General features: G+C 43.2%; 1 protein-coding gene across 2 annotated transcripts in view; it reads left to right on the top strand.

The window, feature by feature from the left end:
• The window catches only part of LOC115473043 (cytochrome P450 2D15-like), a 106000-nt gene that overhangs the window by 88415 nt on the left and 2872 nt on the right, over positions 1-14713 (top strand). The window lies entirely within an intron of this gene.

Below are 14713 nucleotides of genomic sequence, written 5' to 3'. Positions count from 1 at the left end.
GAAGGTAGATGCTGAATGGAACTGGGGAGAGAGGAGAGAGAGGGGCAGATACTAGATGGAAACGGGGAGAGGAGAAGAGTCAGATGCTGGATGGAGGAGGGAGAAAAGAGACAGACTCTCAGTGGAAATGGGGAAGAGAGAGGGACCAGCTCTGGAAGGAAGTGGGGAGAGAGAAGAGTCAGATGCTGGATGGAGGGGGGAGAAAAAGAGGACCGATGCTGGGTGGAGGCAGTGGCGTAGCTAGGAGGCGCAGGGGGAGCAGTCGCTCCCCCAAACAGATTTTTATTAAAATGGTGCCTATGCGGTTTAGGCCGGCACATTTTTTTCTAATTTGCACTTTCTCCCTTCCACCGTTCTACAGCACGCCTCCTTCTCCAAGCCCAACGCCACTCTCTGTTCTCCTTCTCCCCCCACCCATCCCGTCAAGGCTACTTTGTTATTGCTGCAGGGGCTGCTTCCGCTGCTAAACAAGCAGCCTGATTGAGCCCAGCGTCGGATCCTTCCCTCTCTGCTGTTGTGTCACGACTCCCACCTCACGCAAACAGGAAGAAGAGCTAGAGCAGCGCGGGACACGGTGTAGGGAAGGAAGGATCTGACGTGGCTCTGGCAGCTTGCTTATTGCTGCAGGGGCTGCTAAATGAAGCAGGTTTTGATGGTCCCGGGGGGGATTACAGAAAAGCAGTGCTGGACTCGGGAGGGGGGGAGAGAGGGGGAAAGAAACCAGTGCTGGACTCGGGGGAAGGGGAAGAGAGTGGGAGGGGGAAGAAAGTGGTGCTGGACTCAGGGAAGAGAGAGGGGGAAACAAAGCAGTTCTGGATTGGGGGGGGAGAGAGAGAGAGGGGGGGAAATATTGGTGTTGGACTCGGAGAGGGGGAAAGAAAGTGGTGCTGACTCAGGGGAGAGAGGGGGGGGGAAACAATGCGGTGCTGGTACTGGGGGGGGTTAGAGAGAGAGAGGGGGGGGGAACAGTGGTGTTTGACTCGGAGGAGGGGAGAGAGAGGGGGAAACAATGCGGTACTGGACTGGGGGGTAGAGAGAGAGAGAGGGGAAACAGTGGTGTTGACTCTGAGAGGAGAGAGGAACAGAAAGCAGTGCTGGACTCAGGGAGGGGGGGGAGTTGAAGGCAAGGAGGTTAGATAAAGCAGGTGATGGGGGAGGAGTTTTGACCCAAAACAACAGTAAAAGCTATAGAAAATGATAGCAAAAATATTAGAGATAAGGGACTGCCTATATGTGGTCCATCTGTAAAAAGTCTAAAGCTGTTCTATTTGGATAGGCAGTGCCTTAAAAGGCAGAGGACAAAATAATTAAAAAAAAATTTTTTTTACAGCTTTACAGTTATTTGAAAGCTTCCCATATGTAGATATAAATATCACACAGAAAAAGAGTGGGAAATGGACCAATGACTCCAGGAAAATGGGAGATAAATTTCAAAGAACCCACTTTATTAAATGACTCGACACAGACAACTGTGGTTTCGGCCAGAAGGCCTGCCTCAAGAGTCTAAAAACAATAGATATTTGAAAACATAAATTCAAATAAACAATATAATAAAAAACAATAATAAGTATTTAAAAAAAAAATAAATTCAAATAAGCAACAAGTATAGTAAGAAACAATAGTGGGAAATCATGCATCAGAAAATTTTCAGTATATATCTAGAGTAAAAGTATATATATAAAATATACAAAATATAAATATATATAGAAACATGATGTAACAAAGATATATATAAATAATACAGAATGATAAAGAATATGAATTTGTATGGTCTAAGAAAAGAAATATAAAATGTGATAAAAAGTACATATATATACATATATAATATAATATAATTACATGTCCATATGTGGAAACTCTATATGGTATAACAGATAAAAGGCAGAACATGCTTATATATTATATTACATTAGTGTGCACTAATATAAATCTGTGATTAAGACAAAGAAAGTCAGAAATATATATGCATATAAATATATACATACACACATACACACATTATATGTATATGTATCTTTAAATCAAATTAAAGGTTGAAAAAATATATATTAAAGATATTTAATTATCAAAATTTTTTTTATATATATATGGCCATGTTCACAGCACATTACAAAGAGGGTGTAAAATAAGTAAATGCAGAAAGTATGGAATGCAGTGAATATAAATAAAAAAATGATGAGATAAAGTGTTTCTATGAGGAAAATAGAATGACCGACCTTGGTGATCCTTGTATTCTCAAATAAGAACTTGAGGTCGAATAGTCTATAAAGAAAAATAGAAATATAGAAAAGAAAGAGAAAACGTCATTACTACAACTGAGGTTACACCAGAAGTATATTGTTCTTTAAAGATGTGTCCACGGGATTTACGTTGTGAATCGGGAAATGTAGGGCAGAAAAGTATGCGTGGTGTTAGACCAGAAGTATGTGTCCACGGGACTTTACGTTGTAAATCAGGAAATATAGGGCAGAAAATATGCACAGTGTTAATACGGGTAATGTAGGGCAGAAAAGTATGCACAGTGTTAACACTGCACTGCGTTGGTGGTTAAATAAGAAAAAGGAGGTCCAGAGAAATTACGCAGGTGCTGCAAACTGAACAGTGTTTGTACCTTCGCACGGCGTTCACGGTACACACAGAGCAGCCAAATGAGATCGCAAAATCAGTGACTATGAACAACTTCGAGCCAGAAAGTGGAACATAATACAAGTATGAAAACAAAAATATATTATATATACATACATTACCATATGTCACTATGAAAGTCTTCCTTAGGCGAGCAAAAGAAAAATAAAAGTATTTACAGTACCTTATATCACTCTGAATATCTTCCATGAGCGAGCACAAGAAAACATATTTACCTTGAAAAAGACCTTTATAGTATTTTGTTGGCGCAGCGTCTCAATACACTTGTAATGACTATGGGGAAAAAACGTATCCTATAAATGCTGTGTTTGGCGCCAAAAAGGTAAAGGAAGACGTATTACGTAAGTACGCTATTTGGATGAATCATGATCATGTGATATTTGATGTGATAGATTGACATAGAGCGTGCTCAATCAGAGCGTCCAAAAAACGGAGGATTGGTACAATGATAATCCAATAATGAATATAAGCAGGGGATAGACTTAAAGATGACGTGTCGAATAAACAAACGTTGTCAAAAGGGAAGGGGGTGTCATTGTTGACAATCGATGTATCTTATTATGAAAGAACGCTGTAAATGTCAAATGACGCAATGGATAAAAAAGATAGGAAGGCAAACAAGATTAAAGCTATGTTGATTAAAAGAGCAAAGTAGCCTGAATTTGTAAGGGTCAAAGATATATTATGAGAAGTGTAGATTGGAATGGTTGAAAAAAAGGGGGTTAGATCAATGAAGACAAAGGAATACTAATGTAAATGTTTCAATGTATAGGTGTAGAACTTATACAAAAAATAAATCTACTAATATTAAAAGGAAGATATATATAATAAAAGGTCAATTAATTAGGATACATATACATACTTATTTATCCACATATTTCCATGCAATAAGACATGGATCAATATATCTGTAGTAAAAAATCATTAACTAAAAAAAAATATATATATATATGTATATGTTGGAATGGGTTTACAAAAACATTATGCCATCAACATATATTACATACACACAAGTACAAAACATGCGAATATATTATATATAGACATACATGCACGAAAACATGTTTTGGACCGACCTTGAAAAGGTGTTCATCCCACTTAGGTGGATTACTCTTTCTCGATATAAATATCCAGAAATAACAATTGAATATCACTAAAACAGCTAAAAATTATTGTGGCTGTAGAAAACAGGAGTAATAAATGCTGTATTTTGTGCTCATTTTTCTACACTGTTCTATATAATACAGATGGCCAAATTTCAGTGAGGATAGCCTGTTTCCTGATGGGTTCGTGTTAACTGTTGTAATCTGCTTTGGGAAGCCTGGTGTTATAAGATGGAAAGAAGGACTAGAGAAGGAAGGAGTGGCCTAGTGGTTAGGGTGGTGGACTTTGGTCCTGAGGAACTGAGTTCGATTCCCACTTCAGCACAGGCAGCTCCTTGTGACTCTGGCATGTCACTTAACCCTCCATTGCCCCATGTAGCCGCATTGAGCCTGCCATGAGTGGGAAAGCGCGGGGTACAAATGTAACAAAAAAAAAAAGATGATGGAAGAGGAGGAGGGAAAGTGAGTAAGAAGGGGAGAAATGCTGGACCCACAGATGCAGCTACAGAAACATTGATGGCTTGCTGCTTTTTTGATGGGCCTAGAGTTAATATGGGTGGGCACTATGTATATAGGTATGAGCCATGTTTCATGGGATAGTCTAAATAATGCCTTAGCATGCACTTGATGACAAAATTATCTGGCCCAACAGATGTCCTGCATCAACATAAACCAGATACATACTTTATGGAACACAGAAAATTTTAAATAAAGGAATATACTGAAATTAAATTGAAACTCTCCTTCATTGGTGCATATGGAAGCATATCTTCACTTCATCTCTTTTGTACAAATAGATTATTGCATTTTGAACATGTTTCAGGGACAAGTGGTTTTCATGTCAAAATAATAAAAACATTTTCTTTCATGCAGATCTCTCATTTGTTTAAACATAACTACATGGGCTATAAGCCCCTAATGCAGTCCATTGGTTTTCTTATATTTTGTCCTTGTGATGACTTATACTGTGCTAAAACTGGAAATGCAGTGAGACAGAGTTGTTCCTCCTTGGTTTAATTTTAGGCAAGAAGCTAAGAAATTATTACTCTGGTCTTACAACAAGGACAATCCCTTCAAGCTATCATCATTTGGAAAACATAAGTGTCATTCAGCTCCAACTGTTTTACTGCTGCTTTCCCTTAGCCATAATTATTCCTGGGACTCATCTATATACAAACACAGAGCTTGGAGACAAAGATTAACTCCCCCCCCCCAAAAAAAAAAAAATTATATATATATATACAGTGGTGGAAATAAGTATTTGATCCCTTGCTGATTTTGTAAGTTTGCCCACTGACAAAGACATGAGCAGCCCATAATTGAAGGGTAGGTTATTAGTAACAGTGAGAGATAGCACATCACAAATTAAATCCGGAAAATCACATTGTGGAAAGTATATGAATTTATTTGCATTCTGCAGAGGGAAATAAGTATTTAATCCCTCTGGCAAACAAGACCTAATACTTGGTGGCAAAACCCTTGTTGGCAAGCACAGCGGTCAGACGTCTTCTGTAGTTGATGATGAGGTTTGCACACATGTCAGGAGGAATTTTGGTCCACTCCTCTTTGCAGATCATCTCTAAATCATTAAGAGTTCTGGGCTGTCGCTTGGGCAACTCGCAGCTTCAGCTCCCTCCATAAGTTTTCAATGGGATTAAGGTCTGGTGACTGGCTAGGCCACTCCATGACCCTAATGTGCTTCTTCCTGAGCCACTCCTTTGTTGCCTTGGCTGTATGTTTTGGTCATTGTCGTGCTGGAAGACCCAGCCACGACCCATTTTTAAGGCCCTGGCGGAGGGAAGGAGGTTGTCACTCAGAATTGTACGGTACATGGCCCCATCCATTCTCCCATTGATGCGGTGAAGTAGTCCTGTGCCCTATTAGCAGAGAAACACCCCCAAAACATAACATTTCCACCTCCATGCTTGACAGTGGGGCCGGTGTTCTTTGGGTCATAGGCAGCATTTCTCTTCCTCCAAACACGGCGAGTTGAGTTCATGCCAAAGAGCTCAATTTTTGTCTCATCCTGACCACAGCACCTTCTCCCAATCACTCTCGGCATCATCCAGGTGTTCACTGGCAAAACTTCAGACGGGCCATCACATGTGCCTTCCGGAGCAGGGGGACCTTGCGGGCACTGCAGGATTGCAATCCGTTATGTCGTAATGTGTTACCAATGGTTTTCGTGGTGACAGTGGTCCCAGCTGCCTTGAGATCATTGACAGTTCCCCCCTTGTAGTTGTAGGCTGATTTCTAACCCTTCCTCATGATCAAGGATACCCCACGAGGTGAGATTTTGCGTGGAGCCCCAGATCTTTGTCGATTGACAGTCATTTTGTACTTCTTCCATTTTCTTACTATGGCACCAACAGTTGTCTCCTTCTCGCCCAGCGTCTTACTGATGGTTTTGTAGCCCATTCCAGCCTTGTTTCAGGTGTATGATCTTGTCCCTGACATCCTTAGACAGCTCCTTGCTCTTGGCCATTTTGTAGAGGTTAGAGTCTGACTGATTCACTGAGTCTGTGGACAGGTGTCTTTCATACAGGTGACCATTGCCGACAGCTGTCTGTCATGCAGGTAACGAGTTGATTTGGAGCATCTACCTGGTCTGTAGGGGCCAGATCTCTTACTGGTTGGTGGGGATCAAATACTTATTTCCCTCTGCAGAATGCAAATAAATTCATATACTTTCCACAATGTGATTTTCCGGATTTAATTTGTGATGTGCTATCTCTCACTGTTACAATAACCTACCCTTCAATTATGGGCTGCTCATGTCTTTGTCAGTGGGCAAACTTACAAAATCAGCAAGGGATCAAATACTTATTTCCCCCACTGTATATATATATGCCTTTCACAACCAAACAGACTTTACAGAACTGGAAAATGTTGGCACACACCCAGACTGATCCTTGACTTCTGTATGATGGTAGCTCTGCCCCATCACCCACTATTTCTCTCTTAAATAGCAACAATAAACAATAGTAAATGCACCCTTTATAGTATACCACCGCACCCCACAAAACAAAAGGAGCAAGTTCCACAAACCATACCCTTCACTTGACCCAGACACAGGAAAAAAAATTAAAAGATTTCAAATACTCCCATGTATCAACCAATTCATATCCCTTAGTGCGTGTCTTGGCACACAAAAATGTCATAAAATAAGTAATAGATTGATAGAAACTCTGAATGTCGAGCACCTGATTCTCATAATGTCTACTTTAGTGGCCCTTCACCAGGAGGAAAATATCTCCACACGAATACATCACGTGCTAGGATGTCCCCACAAGCAGCCTCTCCAAATGACACAATAAATCACAACTCTACCCACAAAAAAAGTTATCCTGTTATTATACCTCTGTGTACATCTGCATACTGCTGAACAAGCTGGCTTACTGAAAAACACAAGCGAGATAAAAAAAAAATGCCACCAGCACCAACAATAAAGAACGACAACATGGATGCAGCAGCCCACAGGCCCGTTTGTCCTGCCCTGAGTGCACCGGATTATTGCTGTGCGAGGGAGGGAAAACATAGACCAACCTCTGAGTCCGTGGTCTCAACCCTTTGACGCCATGCTGTCTCCCCGCTCTCAATTCAACCTCTTGGGTCCTGGGGGCTCACTGGAGAGACGACGAAATGAAATCTGGCCATGCCAGATCGACGCATGCACTGCAGGGCAGACCACGTAAGTGAGGATAGGCTAGAGGAGCTGCAGCAGGCAGCCATAGAGAACAGAAGCAGAGCGAAGTAAACCACCATAGTGCGCTGCGGAGCGGAGCCGAACCTCCTCCCCACCCCCATCCGATGCTTGACTCTTGAATAGTAGGAACAAGCAGGACAGTAGGAGGTGCTTCACTAATGCGAATGGACTACTGCCTGAGCTGTGCAGGATTGCTGGCAGCTGATTGGTCATCAATGAAACTGGGTGGGCCTGGGCCAAATATGGGTGGCCTGGGCCCACCCAGGCCCACCCGTAGCTACGCCCCTGGCTGGCTCTGCTGTGTCCAGCCCTACAAGGAAAACAGGAAGTTACATCAGGAGACCAGCCGAAGTAGGCAGCTTGTCTTTTTAACTAGAAGTATAAATATTCAAATTGTGACCATCACCTCAGGGACAGCACACACACTCCTTCTACTGCTCTACAGAATGTGAAGACCACTAGTCCTGAGCATTTTTTACTTTGTGTGACAAGGACCCCCAAAGGCAGCCCTTACCCCAGAACCTACTTTCAGATAGGGCCACCAGCAGACACTTTGTGAAATAACACAAAATCCTGCAGGAAGACACTCCAAACCTATACTGAAATCTTACCACACCATAACAGACCTAAACCACTTATGAAAAGACAGTGATATATTGGTGCTTTAGGGCCCAGTATAATTTATATCGGCTACTGGGAAACTGGAACAACCTGGACTGTTATAGATTCCTTACACAGACACTACATGCTACCACAGGAGTGGGCAACCTCAGTCCTTGAGGGCTAGAAGGCTGCAACCCAGTCAAGTTGTCAGGATTTCCCTAATGATCTCATGCACATTCATTGAGGAAATCCTGAAAACCCAACTGGATTGTGGCCCTCCAGGAGCAAGGTTGCTCACCCCTGTGCTAGCAGAATCCTTCACCTCAGAATATGGACAGACCCTCATCTGATACAAAATAGGGGACCACAAAAAACATGCAGACAAACCTGAAATGGAGACCCCCCCCTCCAAGAAAACAAGACTCTAAGCAGGGCAATATGGTAAAAGAGAAACAGAAATGAAAATTTCCCCTGTATTTTATAAAATAAAAATAGAAAAAAATATACATTTAACAAAGCAGGCACATCTCAGTAATAAAAAGCATTAAATAAAAATATTTTTTTTTTCTACCTTTGTCATCTGGAAATTTTATTTTTCTAATTAAGCTGGTCTCTTCCTCTTTGCCACTTTCCATGAGCCACTTTTCTCCCAAATTCTGTCCAGACTGACCTTTCCATTTCTTCTCTCTTCTACCTTTCTCAAATCAGGACACTAGCCTCTCTTACCAATTGTCTTAAGGGATATTAGGCAGTTGAAACATTTCCCCCTTACATTCATTGACCTTAATTTTCTATCTTGTTGCACTATTTCTATCATGAACCTATACCACCACTGAAGCTGAGATCCATGACTCTGCATTTTATGAATGGAGAATCACATATATTTGTATGAAATGGTACTAACGTTGTTTGGCATTATAGATAAGTAACTTAAATAAGATTTAAGTAAGAAATAAAGCATCATTTTAATCCTGCAGCAGATCTCCCTCTGGTCAGCTATCTTAAACAAATCTGGCAAAAATTAATTCAGGTGCACTGCTCTTATCAGGCTAGGAACAAGCTGTCCCTGGTTTGCAGCTCTTTGAAACACTATAAGGAACTGTACATCCTAAAATATTCCCAAACACATCCTAGGGTCCCCACAGCCAGTCAGAATTTCAGGATATGCACAAGATCAAATTTGCACACCTCAGAAACCTTGTATATGTAAATTTACCTCATGCTTATTCATTCTAGATACCCATTTTCTTTATTTGGATTTATTTACCGCCTTTCTGAAGGAATTCACTCAAGGCGGTGTACAGTAAGAATAGATCAAACATGAGCAATAGGCAATTACAGCAGTAAAAATATTCAAATAACAATATGAAGAGGAGTGGCCTAGTGGTTAGCATGGTGGACTTTGGTCCTGGGGAATTGGGTTCAATTCCCACTGCAGGCACAGGCAGCTCCTTGTGACTCTGGGCAAGTCACTTAACCCTCCATTGCCCCAGGTACAAATAAATACCTGTATATAATATGTAAGCCACATTGAACCTGCAATGAGTGGGAAAGCGTGGGTTACAAATGTAATAAAATAAAATAAAATAAATACTGTCAACACAATACATAATAGAGCATTTTAATTGATAGTGAAGGGTATAGCAAAGATGGAACATATAGATAGGTAAGACAGTAAGAGGAGTTAGAAAATAAGGTGACTAATTTTAAGAAAGTTGCACATGAGGTCAGAGAGATGGTGAAATATTATCTCAGCTAGGGTAGGAGTGGATTTGCTGTGGCATCTCTGGGGCTTGTTTGGGGAAATTCTAATACAGAATAATAGAATGGAAATATATGAAAGCTGGCAGAAAGCTTCCTCAAACTTGGGAATTGAGCAAAAATTCTTGCCAGCTTTTCCCTGGCCCTCTAATCACTTTCTTTCCACAAGGCCAGGACCTGATGTACTGAGGCTTTGTCCCCATTCTGTATCTTGGGGTGGGGGCCTTAAACAGAAATAGTACCCAGAAAAGAAGTCTTTGTTTTGTGTTACCTCAGTCTTCTCTTACAATAGTTTAATCTCTTTTCTCCTGGCTTTCCCCTAGCCTTTCACAGTTCTGTCTGCTCTGTTCCAGTCTGACTGTGGATGTGGGGAGCGGGAGATAACAGCAGGATTACTACTTCTAACTTAAGCGTAGTTACAACAAATGTTTGGGGGGAAGTGGTGGCTGAAGGGAGGCTATCTGCTGCCCTGCTGCCTGCAGCGCTTTCACACAGAGGTGAGAGGCACTGTGATTTCAATGCAGGGGGTCTGGCCCGGTGGCAGACGGTTGACGACGGAGGGCGGGTGGGACTGCAGGGCCGGGCCCCCCCTGGAGGCCTGGGGAATTTTGTCCCCCCTGCCCCCCTCTTGGCCGCCCTGTTCTGAGGTGATGGTCACAATTTGAATAATTTTACTTGCAGAAGACAGGCTGCCTGCTCTGGCTGGTCCCGAGACCACTGCTACCTCCCGCCTCCTGATGTAACTTCCAGTTTCCTTGTAGGTGGGATGCAGCAGAGGCAGCCTGTATTAATCATTGCCAGCCACAGTCACTATACCTGAGCAACAATACTGGCACTGCCACCTGTCCGACACCGACCAGCGCCTAATTTACAAAAGTCTACTCCCCCTGACATGAAAACCTGGCTATGCCTCTGGGTGGAGGGGGGAGAGAGAGGGATAGATGCTGAATGGAGGGGAAGAGAGAGGGACAGACGGTGGATGGAGGGGGGGGGGGAGAGAGAGAGAGAGGGGACAGATGCTAGATGAAAAGGGAGAGAGAGAAGGGTTAGATGCTGGATGGAGGAGGGAGAAGAGAGGACAGATTCTGGTGGAAATGGGAGAGAGAATGGACCAGGATCTGGAAGGAAGTGGGGAGAGAAAAGGGGAAGATGCTGGATGGAGGGAGAGAAAAAGGACAGATGCTAGATGGAAAGAGGGAGAGAGAAAGTGGGCAGATGCTGGATGGAAAGGGAGAGAGAGAGAAAGAGGAAGGGGCAAATGCTGGATGGAAGGGGGAAGAGAGAGAGGGGGCAGATGCTGGATGGAAAAGGAAAGAGAGAGAGGGGGCAGATGTTGGAGGAAAGGGGGAGTGAGAGAGAAGGGGCGGACCCTGAATGGAAAGGGAGAGAGAGGGGGGGGGCAGACCCTGGATGGAAAGAGGGGGAGCAGATATTAGATGGAAAGGGGAGAAAGAGAGGGGCAGACCCTGGATGGAAAAAGGGGGAGAGAGAGAGAGAGCAGAAGCTGGATGGAAACGGGGCGAGAAGGGCAAACACTGGATGGAGAAGGAGAGAAAATGGGCAGATGCTAGATGGAAGTAGGGGGAGAGAGGAGAAAGATGCTGTATGGAGGGGGAGCAGAGAAAAAGGGCACACACTGGAAGGAAGGGGAGAGAAAGAGGGCATACCTCGAGATGGGAGTAACTAGTGAGGTAATTAAATTCGCAGATGACACAAAGTTATCCAGGGTTGTCTAGTCACGGGAGGAGTGTGAAAAATTACGAGAAGACCTCGTGAGACTGGGAGATTGGGCGTCCAAATGGCAGATGAAGTTCAACGTTGACAAGTGCAAAGTGATGCATGAGGGAAGGAGGAACCCAAATTACAGCTATGTTATGCAAGGTTCTGCGTTAGGAGTTACGGACCAAGAAAGGGATCTGGGAGTCATCGTGGATAGGATGTTGAAATCTTTAGCTCAATGTGCTGCGGCGGCTAAGAAGGCGAACAGAATGTTGAGTATTATTAGAAAAGGGATGGAAACCAAGCATGAGGATGTTATAATGCCGTTATATCGCTCCATGGTGCAACCGCACCTGGAGTATTGTGTTCAGTTCCTGGTCGCCTCATCTCAAAAAAGATATAAAGGAATTGGAGAAGGTGCAGAGAAGGGCGACAAAAATTATAAAAGGGATGGGACGACTACCCTATGAGGAGAGGTTAAGACGGTTAGGACTCTTTATCCTGGAGAGAAGGCTGAGAGGTGATATGATAGAGGTTTACAAAATAATGAGCGGGATAGAGCAGACAGATGTGAAGCGTTTGTTTACGCTTTCTAACAATAATAGAACCAGGGGACACAAGATGAAATTAGAATGTGGTAGGTTTAAAACAAATCTGAGAAAGTTTTTCTTTACTCAGCGTGTAGTTAGACTCTGGAACTCATTGCCGGAGAAGGTAGTGACGGCAGCTGGCCTTGCTGAGTTTAAAGGGGGTCTGGACAGATTTCTGAAGGAAAAGTCCATTGATCGTTATTAAATTTGGGGTTTTTTTGCTAGGTTCTTGGGGCCTGGATTGGCCGCTGTCAGAGTGCTGGGCTTGATCAACCCTTGGTCTTTTCCCAGCGTGGCAGTGCTTATGCTTATGCTTAAGTGGGGGGGGGGGGGGGGGGGGACAAATGCTGAATGGGAGGGAAGAAAGAGGATAGAGTTAGTGAGAGACTGGGAAATAAGAGGAAGTGAAATTAGAGTGCCAGAGTGAGGGAAAGAAGTGGCAAATTTAGGGTAGACACAGTTTAAAAAAAGGGAAAATTGAAGACAGTATACTAGGAAAGAATTTAATCTGGACAGAGGCAGGAAAATAAATTGAAGAAAGCTGAAAGGAAAATGAGAAGAAAGTAGAGAAAAATGACAAATGGACAGGAAATCTTGGCAAGAGAGTTAGAAGACAAAACAGAAACAAGAGCCTGGGACCAACACAATTAGAAAAAGTAAATGGCCAGACAACAAAGGTAGAAAAGAATGATTTTATTTTTAGTTTAGGATAAAGTAGTGTGGTAACTGTGTAAATGTTAATAAATATAGAAAATGGAAATAAGGTGATATTCTTTATTGGACTAATTTTGATACATTTTTGACTAATATTTGGAGACCAAACCTTCCTTTCTCATGTCAGAACAGGATACCATAACAGCAGTATACTGTCCTGACCCGAGAAAAGAGGTTTTGACCTCTGAAAGCTAATTGAAAAATGTATTTAGTCCAATAAAATGGTATCATCATATTTTCCATTTTTTTGTTTTGTTGTATTTGTTAACTTAGGGGTCCTTTTACTAATGCACACTGATTAGTGCTTGCTAAATGATAAGACACTCACAGGAATATAATGGGCGTCTTATCATTTAGCACGCCTTAGTAAAAAGACCCCTTAGTGTAGTGAGTGGAATCAGTGGCGTACCAAGGGGGGGGCGGTGGGGGCGGTCCGCCCCGGGTGCACGCCGCTGGGGGGTGCCGCGGCACGCGCCTGTCAGCTGAGTTCGCTGACTTCGCTAACTTCGCTGCAGCTCCCTCTGCCCCGGAACAAGTTACTTCCTGTTCCGGTCGGGGCAGAGGGAGCTGCAGCGAAGTTAGCGAAGTCAACGAACTCAGCTGACAGGCGCGCGCCGCGGCATCCCCCCCCCCAGCGGCGTGCACCCGGGGGGGGGGTGTCATTTCACCGGGGGGGGGGGGGAGGTGTAATTTCGCCGGGGGGGGGGGGGGCCGCATCGGCGATCCGCCCCAGGTGTCATGCAGGCTAGGATCGCCACTGAGTGGAATATATCAGTTTTTGAAATTTACATCTGCTATCTTTATATTTTGCACAGTACAGGGGAATATGCATCACTTTTTCTTTTACTCTGGTGTTACACTGTGGCTTTAGGGGGCTCAGTCTACTATTTGTCTATATATTTCTATTTTTAATTTGTGGTTAGTTATTCTATACTGGGTGAGGGTTTGTCTATGTTTTGTGTGTATATGAAAGAGACACGGTTTTCTGTTAGCATTAACTTTGCAGGATGAATGTGTACTAATCTGGCTTCTTGAGTGTTCAAGTCGAGTTTATTGATGTTCTAGTTCCCATTGCAGTGTTTTTCCTAAATAGGTGCTTGTTATATGACTTGTGGAAATTACGCTGTTGTTATGGTATGGTAGACTTGCTCTTTGGGTCCTGAGTGCACTCGATCTGCAGCCCCTCATTACCTCTCTACCCTCATCTCCCCTTACGTTCCTACCCGTAACCTCCGCTCACAGGACAAATCCCTCCTCTCAGTACCCTTCTCCTCCACCGCCAACTCCAGGCTCCGCCCTTTCTGCCTCGCCTCACCCTATGCTTGGAATAAACTCCCTGAGTCCATACGTCAAGCCCCCTCCTTGCCCATCTTCAAATCCTTGCTCAAAGCACACCTTTTCAATGTAGCATTTGGCACCTAACTATTATACCTCTATTCAGGAAATCTAGACTGCCCCAACTTGACATTTCGTCCTTTAGATTGTAAGCTCCTTTGAGCAGGGACTGTCCTTCTTCGTTAAACTGTACAGCACTTCGTAACCCTAGTAGCACTTTAGAAATGTTAAGTAGTAGTAGTAGTAGTAGTTGTATTACTTCACAGTATGCCTGGTATTGAGTTTTGGATTTGAATTTAGATCACAGCTTTCTCAGTAATAGCTCAAGGCAGGTTACATTCAGGTACAGTAGGTATTTTCCTGTCCCCGGAGAGCTTAGAATTTACGTTGTTTTTTTTTACCTGAGTCAATGGAGGGTTAAGTGACTTGTGCCCTGTCCCCATGCCCAATCGTTGTCCCTTCTGTTTTCTATCCTGACCTATCTATAATTGGCATTCCTTTCCTTCTTATGCATACGCTGTAAACTGCCTTGTGCG

Source organism: Microcaecilia unicolor, chromosome 1 (assembly GCF_901765095.1).
Source record: "Microcaecilia unicolor chromosome 1, aMicUni1.1, whole genome shotgun sequence".
Taxonomy (NCBI): domain Eukaryota; kingdom Metazoa; phylum Chordata; class Amphibia; order Gymnophiona; family Siphonopidae; genus Microcaecilia; species Microcaecilia unicolor.
Note: the sequence above shows the minus strand (reverse complement) of the source record. Positions and strands in the feature narration are given on the sequence as shown.